This window comes from Carassius gibelio, chromosome B7 (assembly GCF_023724105.1).
Source record: "Carassius gibelio isolate Cgi1373 ecotype wild population from Czech Republic chromosome B7, carGib1.2-hapl.c, whole genome shotgun sequence".
Taxonomy (NCBI): domain Eukaryota; kingdom Metazoa; phylum Chordata; class Actinopteri; order Cypriniformes; family Cyprinidae; genus Carassius; species Carassius gibelio.
The window spans coordinates 4,876,385-4,894,997 of record NC_068402.1 but is presented as its reverse complement, the minus strand read 5'-3'; the positions used below and the strand labels follow the sequence as shown (position 1 = coordinate 4,894,997).

The following is an 18,613-nucleotide window of genomic DNA, read 5'->3' as shown; positions in this document are numbered from 1 at the left end:
CTTTTTCTGAAAACCAGTAAGATTGGTTTATGGGGTTAAGTGGTAATTTACAGAGGAGGAGCCTTGTAAGACGTGTGTGTGTGAGGGGTGGGTTATAACAGCATAATAAGGCTGTCTGTTTTCAGTGTGATCTAGGTCTGTTGTGCTTCTGGGTAGCGGCTTAAACTTGAACACACCTCTAAGGAAAATAAACTTCTTTATAAATATAATTTGATTCCTTGTCTCTTAAACTGTGATGCTATTTGTTAATAATTGCTTTTGCCACAACAACATCATCATCACCAGAACTGCTCTGAAAGTAACTTCATGAGCATTTGACCGTTTGAGTAAAACTAGCATCATATCACATTCACAGAATTGTAAAGGTATTCACGGCAACCCATCAAAATAAAAGTCCAGATTGTTTTGAAGTCTATTTTTCAGTAGACTGTACATAGCCTACTACTACTACTACTAAAATGACAAAAAACAATATTTAAGGAATAATCACATTTCAATGTTTTAACTTTAATAGTAAATCCCCTTTGTTTGCCAAATTAAATTTTCATTGAAAGATAAATGAAAATAATTTTGTTTAGTTTATGCCTTCAAATAATTAGACATGTTGAAACACAATTTGTACAATAATAAAAAAAAAAAAAACATTTCATGAGGCCCTAAACATTAAATTGATGTAAAAATGTATAAGTTTTATGATTTTAATTATTTAGACTTGCTTTTTGATTGCTAAACTTTAATTTATCTATTAAAAAGGAGTGGGAAAAAAAATGGAATCCAGAAAAATGAAAATGGAAATTATGGAATTTTGAAAAAATAAAACTGATTTACTAGTGCCCTATTAGAGTGAGGTAATTTCAACATTCACTATTACTATTATTATTTTCATTACTTTTTTTATTCTAACTACTACTAGTAGGGTTCAGTAGTTTTTTTTTTAAGCACCAATTTAGTTTTTGTTCAGTATAGATTTTAAAAACTATCTGTTAATTAATCAGTAAGGAATAATCACATTTCCATGTTTTCTTTTTAATAGAAAATATTTTGCTTGCCAAAAAAAGTTCTTAATTTTGATTTAAAAGATAAAAAGAAAAAAAATGAAGTTTTATTGCCTTTAAATAATGAAAAAAATTCTGAATTTTGAAAAAAATAAAATGGAATTCAGGAAAAAATAAAACTGATTTCCTAGTGCCCTATTAGAGTGTGGTAATTTCAACATTCACTATTACTATTATTATCATTACTTTTATTATTCTAACTACTACTACTAGGGTTCAGTAGTTTAAGCACCATTTTACTTTTTGTTAAGTATCCATTTAAAAAAATATCGGTTAATTAATCAGTATCAGCCAGTGTGGTCCAACCTAGCTATTGTATCAGCAAAATCCACTGTCAGTCAAACTCTATATGTTCATTAAATAAAGGCCTTCTATAAATACAGCATGCGTTGTAAGAAAGTTTGTAAGAAAAATAGATTTCAATAGGAATGCATCGAAGTACAAACCAAAGACTTGCACAGAAAGATATAGGAAGATTTCAATATAAACCAAAAGGAGACCGGTTTCCTTTGCCAAAGAAAGGAAACTTTGCTTTCTTTACTCCAATGAACAAACTCGAGAGACTAGCATAGGTACACGCGGTGCGCATACATCTTACGTCATCCACCGGAGCAGCTTCCACGCATGACTGATAACTGAAGTGAGAGAAAAGTGTTTATGTTAGAAAAGTGGTAACGTTAAGTCATTCCCCTCAGTCGGAAGTAAGATGACAAAACGAGTGCAATGGCGGCACCGTTTTTGCCATGGGAAATAAAGGTGAATATTGTTCGTTCTTCTGTAAATTAGGTGTCTTGAATTAATGTGTTTTTTCTACACAATACAACCAAAAGTTCCAGGTGCCATGTTCACAGACCCAGTGCCTTCGATGCAGTGAGATATTTAAAGACTGCCTGGGTATAGGGATGGATCGATACCACAATTCTGGTTTTGGTACATTACTGAATCTAATACCTCGTTATCGATATTAAATCGATACCACAGGTGACCAATAACCAGCCTCAGAAGTTGAATGAACAAACAATTTTATTTAAAAAAGCACTGCTTGAAACTCTGCTGCACCAAATGTACAAACCAGAAGAATCAAAATGTTCACAAAAAAAAAAAAACCTACAGCCAAGCCAGGGAACATACAGTAGGTTAAATTATGAAAAGATACTATTAAAATAGTTTAATATCTTCATATCTTGTCGGTCTTTACTCATCACACGGTGCAAAAAACCCCCAAAAACGTATCAATTTAACAAACCAAAAACAACAACCGTTTCTGTCAGACACATCAGATTCTTGACTCGTGAACAAGTCATTTTCTGGCTCGGCTCGGTGTTCATCTTCAATTCTCTCTTCACAGCAGTTCAGTCAGTGTACTGTTTGAGTAAATGAATTACTCAAGGATATTGGTTTGTTTTAACTCAGAGGGAGTGTCAGCCACGTTAAAAAAAAGTTAACAGCTTAAGTCATTTGTGGATTAATGCATATTGGAGACAGTTTAAAACGATTCAGTTCGATTTGGTGAACTGGTTCAAAAAGATCCAGTTACATCGAATGATTCGATCGCGAACCGGATATCACAAACTGCTTTGTTTTGAACTCTCTCACAACAGACACGGAAGAGAAGACAATGCTGAATAAAGTCGTAGTTTTCGCTATTTTTGGACCAAAAAGTATTTTCGATGCTTCAAAAAATTCTAACTGACCCTCTGATGTCACATGGAGTACTTTGATGTTTTTCTTACCTTTCTGGACATGGACAGTAGACCCTTCACAAAGCATCAATGGAGGGACTAAGAGCTCTCAGACTAAGTCTAAAATATCTTAAACTGTGTTACAAAGATAAATTGAGTTGTCACGGGTTTGGAACTACATGAGAGTAAGTTAATGAAATAATTTTGCTATTTGGGTTAACTAACCCTTTAATGTTCTTTAATACTTTAACATTTTATTATTCTGTAGAGTATTCTGTTTAGTATGCGCATGCGCTTTATTGACGCGTCACGTAGGCCGCGAAAACAATTGATGTCATCACACAATGCAAATTACACGCATGCGTGTTATTGACACCATATGCCGCATTTCCACCGAAATTACCTGGAACAAATGTAATTATATATAAACTGTTTACACATTTTAAACATCACGCATGACAAAAATATTAACTTTTAACCATTTAGGGGGTGCACCGTTCCCGGAGGTACTGCAATACCGGGTCGATGCGTGGAGTGGACGGAGCAAGCCCCTATTCCATCTCCCAATTCCAAAAATCAATTTAATATATGGTGCCCGGGTAGGGCACGTATCAGATATTAAACTGATAAGAACAGATACTACACTTGATCTTAGCCAAAAGGCCGAGAAGCGATACCCACAAACACTCAACAGCAGGAACCACATTCTGTGACACAGCAAATATGATGCTGGTAAGGTAAGGTTTATTTTATTTTTTCCCTCTAATACTTCTTGTGCAGAATGCTATCGTTAACACAGCTCAGGTAAGGTAATGCTTAAAGGGTCATTAAACTCCCCTCACTTGAGCACCGGTCGTTCACACCTTAAGACTTGAAAAGGGTTCAAGAAATGGGCAGACGAAGCGTTGATAAAATGGGAGGGTAAAGGGGTGGGATGAGGGGAGGAGACAGTATGAGGAGGGGAGGGGTCAAAACGTAACTCAAGAGTCCTACAAATCACACTCACCACAGACACGAAAACAATGAATAGAGATAAAGACTGGGGTATACTGCATTTAAAAAATAGGACCAGAAATAAAGTAAAAGCCTTAAGAAACAATATAAATAGAACTATCAAAAACAAATTAAGCAGGTTTTAAAAATTATACTTTAAACAATAAGCATTTTGTTATTTCAGGACAAATATTATATGTGTTATGTATAAGTATCACAAACAAACATACTGATATAGAATCCCAAAACTTATTCACAGTTATAATAAACCCCTTTTTAACTAGTAATAATTCCTTAAACTGTGTAAATTACAGTTCTATTGTTAACCAGAAAATCAGGGGAGAGCGCGAACGCAGTCCCCCACTACCAGAAATTATGCAGTCGAGATTCCCACATTTGGGGAATTCGCAGGGGTCAGCACAACCGGAGTGCAATGGCTGAGCCTCGCCCTGGGTGAACCACCTTCTTGATCATGGTATCTCCCCTGCCAGGTAAGTATGAATTCTACACCGACCCTGAAGGGGCAGCATTTAAGGGAATACTATTGTCAGTGATGATGAGACATTACTCCATTAGATTCATCATCATGATCTAAACAATCTACTCTAAACTCCAGATCTTGTTGAACCACTGGTCCTTAAGTTGTTTTTACAGTAGTACAAAACTACAGTGATCGTTGACAACTACATTCAGACAGTTGGGCCTTCTTATGAAAGAGAGCTCACTGCAGAGAAATCTAGCAAGGAGGAGCAAATAATTTGTGCCTAATGGGAGGAGGTAGAACACACCCTCACCCTACCCACAACTCTATCCATCCACCTCATTTGATATCCAGAGAGGTGAAGCTGGAATTAATTTGACTGCAGTTAGTACCATTTGCATTCAATTTCAAGTACACCCGGCTGCAGCCTGCAGATCTAGGCAGGGCTGGACCTGGGGAGTGTTTGCACGTACAGCCCCGCCCCCGGACTAATCTGATTGGTTTGATCTTTCATAGACATACTAGATAGGAAATGTGTGCTTAGTAGGTGTAGGACACACTATGTTGATTAAAAAGCTAAAAACGTGCAGTTTCACAAAGCCTTTACAATAATGCAGTTGTATATTGGTAACTAGACTCACTATAATTGAATCAAGAGATGTCTGCTGCAAGTTTTATCTGGACCAGTCGAATTCACAAATGAATCATTGGGACATTCAAAAGTGTTTAGCATGAAAGTACGTGGCCTCATGAAATAAAACCGTGTTTTAAAAAGACCAAACTAAGTAAACAAATTATTAATAAAGCATTATATTCACAGACAAGCAGATTTGAGGCCAGAATACGAACACAACGTGCTTAAGGTGTGAAGCATTTTTCTCCCATAACCTGCTTGTGTGTAAATAGAATGCTTTATTAAAAATGTTTACTGCTGTTTGGCCTTTTTAAAAACACGTTTTAATGCATTACGCCACGTTAAGCGTTTTCCTTTTAGTCTGATGGTTTTCTATCGGAGGAAAATGCTTAACGTGCAATTAAACGCATTGCGTTCTTATTCTGGACTTGTCTGCTTGTCTGTGAATGCTTTATTATTATTATTATTGCGTTTATGGAGTTCGGTCTTTTTTAGACACCATTTTAATGCATTAAGCAACATTAAACTTAGTATGTCCCAAATCATTCTAGCTGATTGAAAATAATCAGCTCAATAATGGTCATAAAATGGGTATCGGAGAAGATACCAATGTAATATATTAATTTAATATAAATATGATACTTTATAAAGTTTCTCAATATTTGACGGCAGTGGCGATGAGACAACTGCACAAAAATAAGAGCATGATGATCATGAAATTCCGCTAGTTACTATAGCAACAGATTACAGGTGTGTCCTTTCAGAATCATCATTGGCTGGCAGAAATAAAAGTTTCTCGATTTCTTCACTTTAAAATAACGAGGAGCAGCATATTTTTCTGAAATAAAGGGGAGGAAAAAAGTCTATGCTTTGCAATATAGTAAAGTAAAAATGTAAATGTCACACAGAGGACACATTATTGCAGTGTCATTTATCAACTGCATGACAGATAATTATATGTAACAATGATTGTCTTGTCATGTTATATAAATAAAAATGATACTGATACATCCTTTCAATTTCCTTACTCATACTATGATACGAAATAATCGCGACTGTTTTACCAGCTATTTTGAAGATCAACGTTCGCGACAAAATAAAAAGTGCAAACTAATGAAGCAGAAATCACTTAGTTCCTCACTTTCCGTGCTGATGCAGAGATCGTTCGCTTGCTTCAGTGAAAGTATAACGTGCCTAACGTTTTCTACTCATACATTACACGTCATGCCCTGATGTCACGTGTCACGTGTCAAAATATTTTTTAAGGAATAATCACATTTCCATGTTTTCTTTTTAATAGAAAATCTTTTGCTTGCCAAAAAAAGTTCTTAATTTTGATTAAAAGAAAAAAAGAAAAAAAATGAAGTTTTATTGGCTTCAAATAATGAAAAAAATTCTGAATTTTGAAAAAAAATAAAATGGAATTCAGGAAAAAATAAAACTGATTTCCTAGTGCCCTATTAGAGTGTGGTAATTTCAACATTCACTATTACTATTATTATCATTACTTTAATTATTCTAACTACTACTACTAGGGTTCAGTAGTTTAAGCACCATTTTACTTTTTGTTAAGTATCCATTTAAAAAAATATCGGTTAATTAATCAGTATCAGCCAGTGTGGTCCAACCTAGCTATTGTATCTGCAAAATCCTCTGTCGGTCTACCTCTATATGTTCATTAAATAAAGGCCTTCTATAAATACAACATACGTTTTTGTAAAAAAAAAAATATTTCAATAGGAATGCACCGAAGTACAAACCAAAGATTTGCACAGAAAGATGTAGGAAGATTTCAATATAAACCAAGAGGAGACTGGTTTTCCTTTGCCAAAGAAAGGAAACTTTGCTTTCTTCACTCCAATAAACAAACTCGAGAGACTAGCATAGGTACACGCGGTGCGCATACATCTTACGTCATTCACCGGAGCGGCTTCCACGCATGACTGATAACTGAAGTGAGAGAAAAGTGTTTATGTTAGAAAAGTGGTAACGTTACGTCATTCCCCTCAGTCGGAAGATGACAAAACGAGTGCAATGGCGGCACCGTTTTTGCCATGGGAAATAAGGTGAATACTGTTTGTTCTTCTGTAAATTAGGTGTCTTGAATTAGGGTGTTTTTTTTCTACACAATACAACCAAGAGTTCCAGGTGCCATGTTCACAGACCCAGTGCCTACGGTGCAGTGAGATATTAAAAGACTACCTGGGTATAGGGAGATATATAACAATTCTGGTTTTGGTACGTTACTGAATCTAATACCTCATTATTGATATTAAATCGATACCACAGGTGACCAATAACCAGCCTCAGAAGTTGAATGAACAAACAATTTTATTTAAAAAAGCACTGCTTGAAACTCTGCTGCACCAAATGTACAAACCAAAAAAATCAAAATGTTCACAAAAAAAAAAAAAAACTAAAGCCAAGCCAGGGAACATACAGTAGGTTAAATTCTGAAAAGATACTATTAAAATAGTTTAATATCTTCATAATATCAATATCTTGTCAGTCTTTACTCATCACACGTTGCAAAAAAAAGCAAAAACAAAAAACATATAAATTAAACAAACCAAAAAAAACAACAAAAACGTTTTTGTTTTTTTTGTGAACGAGTCATTATCTGGCTCGGCGTTCATCTTCAGTTCTCTCTTTACAGCAGGTCAGTCAGTGTACGGTTTGAGTAAATGAATTACTCCGGGATATTGGTTTGTTTTAACTCAGAGGGAGTGTCAGCCACATAAAAAAAAAGTTAACAGCTTAAGTCAATTGTGGATTAATGCATATTGGAGACAGTTTAAATGATTCAGTTCGATTTGGTGAACTGGTTCAAAAAGATCCGGTTACATCGAATGATTCGATCGCGAACCGGATATCACAAACTGCTTTGTTCTGAACTCTCTCACAACAGACACCGAAGAGAAGACAATGCTGAATAAAGTCGTAGTTTTTGCTATTTTTGGACCAAAATGTATTTTCGATGCTTCAAAAAATTCTAACTGACCCTCTGATGTCACATGGAGTACTTTGATGTTTTTCTTACCTTTCTGGACATGGACATTAGACCGTTCACACAGCTTCAATGGAGGGACTAAGAGCTCTCAGACTAAGTCTAAAATATCTTAAACTGTGTTACAAAGATAAATTGAGGTGTCACGGGTTTGGAACTACATGAGAGTAAGTTAATGAAACAATTTTCCTATTTGGGTTAACTAACCCTTTAATGTTCTTTAACACTTTAACATTTTATTATTCTGTAGAGTATTCTGTTAAGTATGCGCATGCGCTTTAACGACGCGTCACGTAGGCCGCGAAAACAATTGATGTCATCACACAATGCAAATTACACGCATGCGTGTTATTGACACCATATGCCGCATTTCCACCGAAATTACCTGGAACAAATGTAATTATATATAAACTGTTTACACATTTTAAACATCACGCATGACAAAAATATTAACTTTTAACCATTTAGGGGGTGCACCGTTCCCGGACGTACTGCAATACCGGGTCGATGCGTGGAGTGGACGGAGCAAGCCCCTATTCCATCTCCCAATTCCAAAAATCAATTTAATATATGGTGCCCGGGTAGGGCACGTATCAGATATTAAACTGATAAGAACAGATACTACACTTGATCTTAGCCAAAAGGCCGAGAAGCGATACCCACAAACACTCAACAGCAGGAACCACATTCTGTGACACAGCAGATATGATGCTGGTTAGGTAAGGTTTATTTTATTTTTTTACCTCTAATACTTCTTGTGCAGAATGCTGTTGTTAACACAGCTCAGGTAAGGTAAGGCTTAAAGGGTCATTAAACTCCCCTTACTTGAGCACCGGTCGTTCACACCTTAGACTTGAAAAGGGTTCAAGAAATGGGCAGACGAAGCGTTGATAAAATGGGAGGGTAAAGGGGTGGGATGAGGGGAGGAGACAGTATGAGGAGGGGAGGGGTCAAAACGTAACTCAAGAGTCCTACAAATCACACTCACCACAGACACGAAAACAATGAGTGGAGATAAAGACTGGGGTAAACTGCATTTAAAAAATAGGACCATAAATAATCAAAGTAAAAGCCTTAAGAAACAATATAAATAGAACTATCAAAAACAAATTAAGCAAGTTTTAAAAATTATACTTTAAACAATAAGCATTTGGTTATTTCAGGACAAATATTATATGTATTATGTATAATTATCACAAACAAACATACTGATATAGAGTCCCAAAACTTATTCACAGTTATAATAAACCCCTTTTTAACTAGTAATAATTCCTTAAACTGTGTAAATTACAGTTCTATTGTTAACCAGAAAATCAGGGGAGAGCGCGAACGCAGTCCCCCACTACCAGAAATTATGCAGTCGAGATTCCCACATTTGGGGAATTCGCAGGGGTCAGCACAACCGGAGTGCAATGGCTGAGCCTCGCCCTGGGTGAACCACCTTCTTGATCATGGTATCTCCCCTGCCAGGTAAGTATGAATTCTACACCGACCCTGAAGGGGCAGCATTTAAGGGAATACTATTGTCAGTGATGATGAGACATTACTCCATTAGATTCATCATCACGATCTAAACAATCTACTCTAAACTCCAGATCTTGTTGAACCACTGGTCCTTAAGTTGTTTTTACAGTAGTACAAAACTACAGTGATCACTGACAACTACATTCAGACAATTGGGCCTTCTTATGAAAGAAAGCTCACTGCAGAGAAAATGGGTGGAGCTTACATGTAGCTCCCCCTTGCTAGACATCCAGCAAGGAGGAGCAAATAATTTGTGCCTAATGGGAGGAGGTAGAACACACCCTCACCCTACCCACAACTCTATCCATCCACCTCATTTGATATCCAGAGAGGTGAAGCTGGAATTAATTTGACTGCAGTTAGTACCATTTGCATTCAATTTCAAGTACACCCGGCTGCAGCCTGCAGATCGAGGCAGGGCTGGACCTGGGGAGTGTTTGCACGTACAGCCCCGCCCCCGAACTAATCTGATTGGTTTGATCTTTCATAGACATACTAGATAGGAAATGTGTGCTTAGTAGGTGTAGGACACACTATGTTGATTAAAAAGCTAAAAACGTTGTGCAGTTTTACAAAGCCTTTACAATAATGCAGTTGTATATTGGTAACTAGACTCACTATAATTGAATCAAGAGATGTCTGCTGCAAGTTTTATCTGGACCAGTCGAATTCACAAATGAATCATTGGGACATTCAAAAGTGTTTAGCATGAAAGTACATGGCCTCATGAAATAAAACCGTGTTTTAAAAAGACCAAACTAAGTAAACAAATTATTAATAAAGCATTATATTCACAGACAAGCAGATTTGAGGCCAGAATATGAACACAACGTGCTTAAGGTGTGAAGCATTTTCCTCCCATAACCTGCTTGTGTGTAAATAGAATGCTTTATTAAAAATGTTTACTGCTGTTTGGCCTTTTTAAAAACACGTTTTAATGCATTACGCCACGTTAAGCGTTTTCCTTTTAGTCTGATGGTTTTCTATCGGAGGAAAATGCTTAACGTGCAATTAAACGCATTGCGTTCTTATTCTGGACTTATCTGCTTGTCTGTGAATGCTTTATTATTATTATTATTGCGTTTATGGAGTTCGGTCTTTTTTAGACACCATTTTAATGCATTAAGCCACATTAAACTTAGTATGTCCCAAATCATTCTAGCTGATTGAAAATAATCAGCTCAATAATGGTCATAAAATGGGTATCGGAGAAGATACCAATGTAATATATTAATTTAATATAAATATGATACTTTATAAAGTTTCTCAATATTTGACGGCAGTGGCGATGAGACAACTGCACAAAAATAAGAGCATGATGATCATGAAATTCCGCTAGTTACTATAGCAACAGATTACAGGTGTGTCCTTTCAGAATCATCTTTGGCTGGCAGAAATAAAAGTTTCTCGATTTCTTCACTTTAAAATAACGAGGAGCAGCATATTTTTCTGAAATAAAGGGGAGGAAAAAAGTCTATGCTTTGCAATATAGTAAAGTAAAAATGTAAATGTCACACAGAGGACACATTATTGCAGTGTCATTTATCAACTGCATGACAGATAATTATATGTAACAATGATTGTCTTGTCATGTTATATAAATAAAAATGATACTGATCCATCCTTTCAATTTCCTTACTCATACTATGATACGAAATAATCGCGACTGTTTTACCAGCTATTTTGAAGATCAACGTTCGCGACAAAATAAAAAGTGCAAACTAATGAAGCAGAAATCACTTAGTTCCTCACTTTCCGTGCTGATGCAGAGATCGTTCGCTTGCTTCAGTGAAAGTATAACGTGCCTAACGTTTTCTACTCATACATTACACGTCATGCCCTGATGTCACGTGTCGTTACAGGACCTTTACGGTATGTGTGTGAAATCACGCACCTATCCCGGGTAATCACTGAAGGTGTGAAGGGGCAAAATCTAACGACCTGGGAACAATTGCCGGAACACTTTACAGAGTATTTGCCGGAATCGTAGTGTGAAAGGGGCTTTAATGAACATTTGACTGTTTGATTGGAGTAAAACTAGCATCATATCACAACCCATCAATTAAAAAGTTCAGTCTGTTTTGAAGTCTACTTTTCAGTAGAATGTACATAGCCTACTACTACTACTACTACAATAAAACCAACAATATTTTTTAAGGAATAATCACATTTCCATGTTTTCTTTTTAATAGAAAATCTTTTGCTTGCCAAAAAAAGTTCTTAATTTTGATTAAAAGATAAAAAATGAAGTTTTATTGCCTTCAAATAATGAAAAAAATTCTGAATTTTGAAAAAAATAAAATGGAATTCAGGAAAAAATAAAACTGATTTCCTAGTGCCCTATTAGAGTGTGGTAATTTCAACATTCACTATTACTATTATTATCATTACTTTTATTATTCTAACTACAACTACTAGGGTTCAGTAGTTTAAGCACCATTTTACTTTTTGTTAAGTATCCATTTAAAAAAATATCGGTTAATTAATCAGTATCGGCCAGTGTGGTCCAACCTAGCTATTGTATCTGCAAAATCCTCTGTCGGTCTACCTCTATATGTTCATTAAATAAAGGCCTTCTATAAATACAACATACGTTTTTGTAAAAAAAAAAATATTTCAATAGGAATGCACCGAAGTACAAACCAAAGATTTGCACAGAAAGATGTAGGAAGATTTCAATATAAACCAAGAGGAGACTGGTTTTCCTTTGCCAAAGAAAGGAAACTTTGCTTTCTTCACTCCAATAAACAAACTCGAGAGACTAGCATAGGTACACGCGGTGCGCATACATCTTACGTCATCCACCGGAGCGGCTTCCACGCATGACTGATAACTGAAGTGAGAGAAAAGTGTTTATGTTAGAAAAGTGGTAACGTTACGTCATTCCCCTCAGTCGGAAGATGACAAAACGAGTGCAATGGCGGCACCGTTTTTGCCATGGGAAATAAGGTGAATACTGTTTGTTCTTCTGTAAATTAGGTGTCTTGAATTAGGCTGTTTTTTTTCTACACAATACAACCAAGAGTTCCAGGTGCCATGTTCACAGACCCAGTGCCTACGGTGCAGTGAGATATTAAAAGACTACCTGGGTATAGGGAGATATATAACAATTCTGGTTTTGGTACGTTACTGAATCTAATACCTCATTATTGATATTAAATCGATACCACAGGTGACCAATAACCAGCCTCAGAAGTTGAATGAACAAACAATTTTATTTAAAAAAGCACTGCTTGAAACTCTGCTGCACCAAATGTACAAACCAAAAAAATCAAAATGTTCACAAAAAAAAAAAAAACTAAAGCCAAGCCAGGGAACATACAGTAGGTTAAATTCTGAAAAGATACTATTAAAATAGTTTAATATCTTCATATCTTGTCAGTCTTTACTCATCACACGGTGCAAAAAAAAGCAAAAACAAAAAACGTATAAATTAAACAAACCAAAAAAAACAACAAAAACGGTTGTTGTTTTTTTTGTGAACGAGTCATTATCTGACTCGGCTCGGCGTTCATCTTCAGGTCTCTCTTTACAGCAGGTCAGTCAGTGTACGGTTTGAGTAAATGAATTACTCCGGGATATTGGTTTGTTTTAACTCAGAGGGAGTGTCAGCCCAGGGCTCCAGACTAACTTTTTTCACTAGGAGCACAGTGGCCCCCAACTGAAAATTTTAGGGGCACAACCAGAAAATTTAGGGGCGCACACCGTAAATCAACATGCTAACCAAATCTACTAATTTCCACTGTATTACTAATAAATACTTTAATAATAGATGCAGAAATTACAATGTGCTGTTTCAAATTCAGTGTCACATTTTATTCTGCACTTTTGAAGATGCAACAACAAGGTAAACTGACAGCACCATCGCTGTCATGACAGTACAAATAGTAAACAAAATTCCATACACTCAGAATAAAAAATGTGCATAGTAAAAAAGTTTGTGTGCATGCTGTATCGTTGTGGTATGTTTCGTTAAGTTTTAAGCCATTCTTCCTTTGAAGGTCGAGCTGGCTTTTGTATTTGGTGAAAGGTAGTTCTAATGCTTATAGTACCTCAGTATCTGAATTCTTACAGCCAGTCTTCTCGAAAATGGTGAGTGTGGATCAGGGCCGGCCCTGACCAATTTGCTGCCCTAGGCATGATTTTACCTGGCGCCCCATGTGTATGTATGTATGTACATGTGTGTATATATATATATATATATATATATATATATATATATATATATATATATATATATATATATATATACACACACATACACACACTACAGCAGAACTGTTTCCAACACTCATAATAAATCATCATATCAGAATGATTTCTAAAGGATCATGTGATAGACTGGATGTCACATGTGACACTGAAGAATGGAGTAATGATGCTGAAAATTCAGCTTTGCATCACAGAAATAAATGATAATTTAAAGTATAATAAATTGAAAACAAATTATTTTAAATTGTAATAATATATCACAATATTACATTTTTTTCTGTATTTTTGATCAAATAAATGCAGGCTTGATGAGCAGAAGAAACTTCTTTCAAAAACTTAAAAAAATAGTAATGTTTCAAAACTTTTGGCCTGTACTGTATCCCCCCAAAACTGCACAACTGTAGAGTAAAACATTATTTAAAAAAAAGTGATAATAAAAAATGCGTCTTAAAACTGACAAGATTGTACAAAATCACAGTCTGGGGACTCAGAACTCAGAACAACTGCTAACATTAAGTTTAAGGTAAAAATAACTGCCATGAAATTATAGTATCTTGCTCCTATTCAATAAATTGTTCTTTCACTACATCTCTTTACCTCTGTCTTTATCCTCTTCTCTTCTTTTTGGCAGTGTATCTATCGCAGACTATGATCATTTATAATGTGTCATGTAAATTCGGCCTTGCGTCACAATCAGGAAACTTTCACCGTGTCTAGAACTGGCGCGAGCTGCCAGGCCCGTTTCTACGAGCTGTGTGTTAACAAAAACAGTGCTGTCTACATTGGATGTGGCGTCGGGCACGCTACACAACAAATTACCAACAACTAATCGTGCGCGCGCTCTTTCTGACGCACTTCAAGCACTCGATGGGTGGGGGAAGATTGAAGAGCCAGACTTTTTTTTTTTTTTGCTTTATTTGGAAGTGTTTCGAATTATTGGTTTTTAAATAGTATCCTATTATAAAAAAATATAGGTAAAAAAAAAAAAAAAAAAAGTTCACTCATTCTGGCGCCCCTATGGATGAGTGGCGCCCTTAGCATTTGCCTATGCCGCGGGCCGGCCCTGGTGCGGACTTTTTTTCGCCACACCAACCTCTGACTCTGAATCATCATCTGACGGTGACACTGTAGACTCTGGCACTGGTACACTAGCCGCAGGTCGGAAGAACGAATCAATAGTTCGCTTGCTCATAGCTCAGACGCACGCACATATCAGGTTGTGATGATATTTGTCTCTGTTTCCTTCCCACAGATGTTTACGCGCGCTCAATTATCTCTAGGCCCCTCCCCCTCCACACATTTTAGCCACTTGCAGTGGCCATTCCCTATTCTTCTCACACTCATTTGCCGCCTCACAGACTAATGAGACGCGAGCACACACTCGCGTCTCATTAGTATGTGTGCAAGTGTGTGTGCAAGTATGTGTGCGTGCGTGCGTGCGTGTGCAAATCTACTGGTCGCACATGTGCGACTGGATGTAAAATTCAGTCGCACACACTCAAAATTTGGTCGCAAAATGCGACCATTTGGTCGCAGTCTGGAGCCCTGCAGCCACATAAAAAAAAAAGTTAACAGCTTAAGTCAATTGTGGATTAATGCATATTGGAGACAGTTTAAACGATTCAGTTCGATTTGGTTAACTGGTTCAAAAAGATCCGGTTACATCGAATGATTCGATCGCGAACCGGATATCACAAACTGCTTTGTTTTGAACTCTCTCACAACAGACACGGAAGAGAAGACAATGCTGAATAAAGTCGTACGTTTTGCTATTTTTGGACCAAAATTTATTTTCGATGCTTCAAAAAATTCTAACTGGCCCTCTGTTGTCACATGGACTACTTTGACGTTTTTCTTACCTTTCTGAACATGGACAATAGACCGTTCACACAGCTTCAATGGAGGGACTAAGAGCTCTCGGACTAAGTCTAACATTTTATTATTCTGTAGAGTATTCTGTTAAGTATGCGCATGCTTTTTAACAACGTGTCACGTAGGCCGCGAAAACAATTGGTGTCATCATACAATGCAAATTACACACGCATACACGCGTGTGTAATTTGCATTGCATGATGACATCAATTGTTTTCGCGGCCTACGTGACACGTCGTTAAAAAGCATGCGCATACTTAAGTTATAGACACCATATGCTGCATTTCCACCTTAATTACCTGGAACAAATGTAATTATATATAAACCATTTCTTTAAACATCATGCATGACAAAAATAATAACTTTCAACCATTTAGGGGGTGCACCGTTCCCGGAAGTACTGCAATACCGGGTCGATGCGTGGAGTGGACGGAGCAAGCCCCTATTCCATCTCCCAATTCCAAAAATCAATTTAATATATGGTGCCCGGGTAGGGCACGTATCAGATATTAAACTGATAAGAACAGATACTACACTTGATCTTAGCCAAAAGGCCGAGAAGCGATACCCACAAACACTCAACAGCAGGAACCACATTCTGTGACACAGCAGATATGATGCTGGTTAGGTAAGGTTTATTTTATTTTTTTACCTCTAAATACTTCTTGTGCAGAATGCTATTGTTAACACAGCTCAGGTAAGGTAAGGCTTAAAGGGTCATTAAACTCCCCTCACTTGAGCACCGGTCGTTCACACCTTAGACTTGAAAAGGGTTCAAGAAATGGGCAGACGAAGCGTTGATAAAATGGGAGGGTAAAGGGGTGGGATGAGGGGAGGAGACAGTATGAGGAGGGGAGGGGTCAAAACATAACTCAAGAGTCCTACAAATCACACTCACCACAGACACTAAAACAATGAATAGAGATAAAGACTGGGGTATACTGCATTTAAAAAATAGGACCATAAATAATCAAAGTAAAAGCCTTAAGAAACAATATTAATAGAACTATCAAAAACAAATTAAGCAAGTTTTAAAAATTATACTTTAAACAATAAGCATTTGGTTATTTCAGGACAAATATTATATGTATTATGTATAAGTATCACAAACAAACATACTGATATAAAATCCCAAAACTTATTCACAGTTATAATAAACCCCTTTTTAACTAGTAATAATTCCTTAAACAGTGTAAATTACAGTTCTATTGTTAACCAGAAAATCAGGGGAGAGCGCGAACGCAGTCCCCCACTACCAGAAATTATGCAGTCGAGATTCCCACATTTGGGGAATTCGCAGGGGTCAGCACAACCGGAGTGCAATGGCTGAGCCTCGCCCTGGGTGAACCACCTTCTTGATCATGGTATCTCCCCTGCCAGGTAAGTATGAATTCTACATCGACCCTGAAGGGGGAGCACTTAAGGGAACATTATTGTCAATGATGATGAGATATTACTTTAATCCATATGGTTCATGATCACAATCTAAACTCTCAATCTGCTCTAAACTGTATAACCTTGTCTTTACAGAAGTACAAAAACTACAGTGATCAATGACAACAACATTCAGACAGCCGGGCCTTATTTTAAAAGGGTGCTCACTGCAGAGAAAATGGGTGGAGTTTGTATGCATTATGGTTAATGTCATACCCTAGTTTTGCATGCGTGTGTGTGCACTGTGCCAAGGCATCAGTCATTTAAATTTTTGACCACAGACATAAATGTCAGCAAAAGCAGCATTATAAAGTAAATAAAATGAAAAGTACATAAAAATAATTTGACCTTACAGCTCCAAACTCGGTTCTAGAGGGCCAGTGTCCTTCATAGTTTAGCTCCCAGGGTCGAACTGGGGGTAAAACCAGAAGATGTTGTTACAGAGATGTTACTTTGCACATGCTTTTTGATCATTACAAATAACACATTTCTTAGAATAGGAGATATGCTCTCTCTCGCATCACATTATCAGTAGTTAAGTATGTGGTCTTGAAGAGAACCATTTCTTCTCTCATTTGGACTCAGTCTTGACTTGGACTCAACTAGTCCTGGACTTGGCACAGGGTCTCCTTTCTCAAAGACTTTCACCATTGGCTGTGGCTTCAGCCAATTGTTACCATTTCAATTGTTACTTTATAAAATAAACATTGTTTCTGGTTCATCTGAAATAAAATGTTATATAAATAAATGTTCTCCATGAGAGCAGAGGCCAAAGCTTGTGGGCAGTGGTGTTTGGACCCAAGTCTGAACCTTCAGGATTCTTAGGAACCGTCCCAGCGGAGGGGAAAGATTTTACTCAATTGCTTTATTCCAAACAACAGGGCCGTCACAGGGGATGAAATTCACAGGCTAGGAGGGCATAGAGATGCTGGGTGTAACTTATACATTTCAAAGAGAGTGGCTTGAGCAGTTTCCCTGGCTAAGATAAGTAAAGCCGATAATATAATGCACTGCATTTACTGTAAAGCGTGTGGGAAGACCATGGCCGGCAATAGTTTATTTGTGACTGGTTGTAATACATTTCCAATTGAAACACTGAAAAAAAGCACAATGCAACTATAAAACACTTTACACATCGAGATAAATGCACTGCCGAAGTGCCCCCTTCTCCCAGCTGCCTTTCAGTGCCAGGCAGCAGCAAACAGATCATCTGACGAGGCCGAGATGATAATCAAGTTTAACGTTGCCTACAATATTGCAAAAGAACTTCTCTTCACTATTTTCAAGTCCGAAAAAATTCTTATGAAAAATGGCTTGAACGTAAACCCAACATACAGCAATGATGTCACATGCGCCCAAATTTTAGGAGTCATTGCCAATACATAAAAAAAAAAAAAAAAAAAAGACATCTGTGCAAATTGTGAACAGTGCATACATGGCATTCCTGATTGACAGAGACAGAGATATCGCCACAAAGGAATGCTTCATTGTGTACGGACGTATCTCGTGGAGAGGAAGACCGGTGAATAAAGAGCACAGTCCCGCCCACAGCCGGTGCCGGAAGTAAAAATTCTATACAATTTCTGCATTGACAGTTGGGGTATAAGCCATAAAAATGTAACCATACATGGTAATAGGGATGCACCAGTTGACCGGCCATAAATCGGAACCGGATGGTTTTTGCTTCAAATACACCATCGGCAATCGGCCGGTTTTTGG

The 18,613-nt window shown here is 37.0% G+C and overlaps 6 non-coding genes across 6 annotated transcripts; all 6 read right to left on the bottom strand.

Moving 5' to 3' along the window:
• Positions 1-3,221: 3,221 nt before the first annotated feature.
• LOC127962788 (U2 spliceosomal RNA) lies at positions 3,222-3,412 on the bottom strand. Its single transcript, XR_008154656.1, has one exon. It is a non-coding gene; the product is annotated as a U2 spliceosomal RNA (small nuclear RNA).
• Positions 3,413-4,065: 653 nt separating this feature from the next.
• Positions 4,066-4,229, bottom strand: LOC127962784 (U1 spliceosomal RNA). The gene has a single exon (XR_008154652.1). It is a non-coding gene; the product is annotated as a U1 spliceosomal RNA (small nuclear RNA).
• A 4,089-nt stretch (positions 4,230-8,318) lies between these two features.
• On the bottom strand, positions 8,319-8,509 carry LOC127962796 (U2 spliceosomal RNA). Its single transcript, XR_008154662.1, has one exon. It is a non-coding gene; the product is annotated as a U2 spliceosomal RNA (small nuclear RNA).
• Positions 8,510-9,166: 657 nt separating this feature from the next.
• Positions 9,167-9,330, bottom strand: LOC127962783 (U1 spliceosomal RNA). The gene has a single exon (XR_008154651.1). It is a non-coding gene; the product is annotated as a U1 spliceosomal RNA (small nuclear RNA).
• A 6,505-nt stretch (positions 9,331-15,835) lies between these two features.
• On the bottom strand, positions 15,836-16,026 carry LOC127962789 (U2 spliceosomal RNA). The gene has a single exon (XR_008154657.1). It is a non-coding gene; the product is annotated as a U2 spliceosomal RNA (small nuclear RNA).
• Positions 16,027-16,684: 658 nt separating this feature from the next.
• On the bottom strand, positions 16,685-16,848 carry LOC127962781 (U1 spliceosomal RNA). The gene has a single exon (XR_008154650.1). It is a non-coding gene; the product is annotated as a U1 spliceosomal RNA (small nuclear RNA).
• Between the last annotated feature and the right edge of the window lie 1,765 nt (positions 16,849-18,613).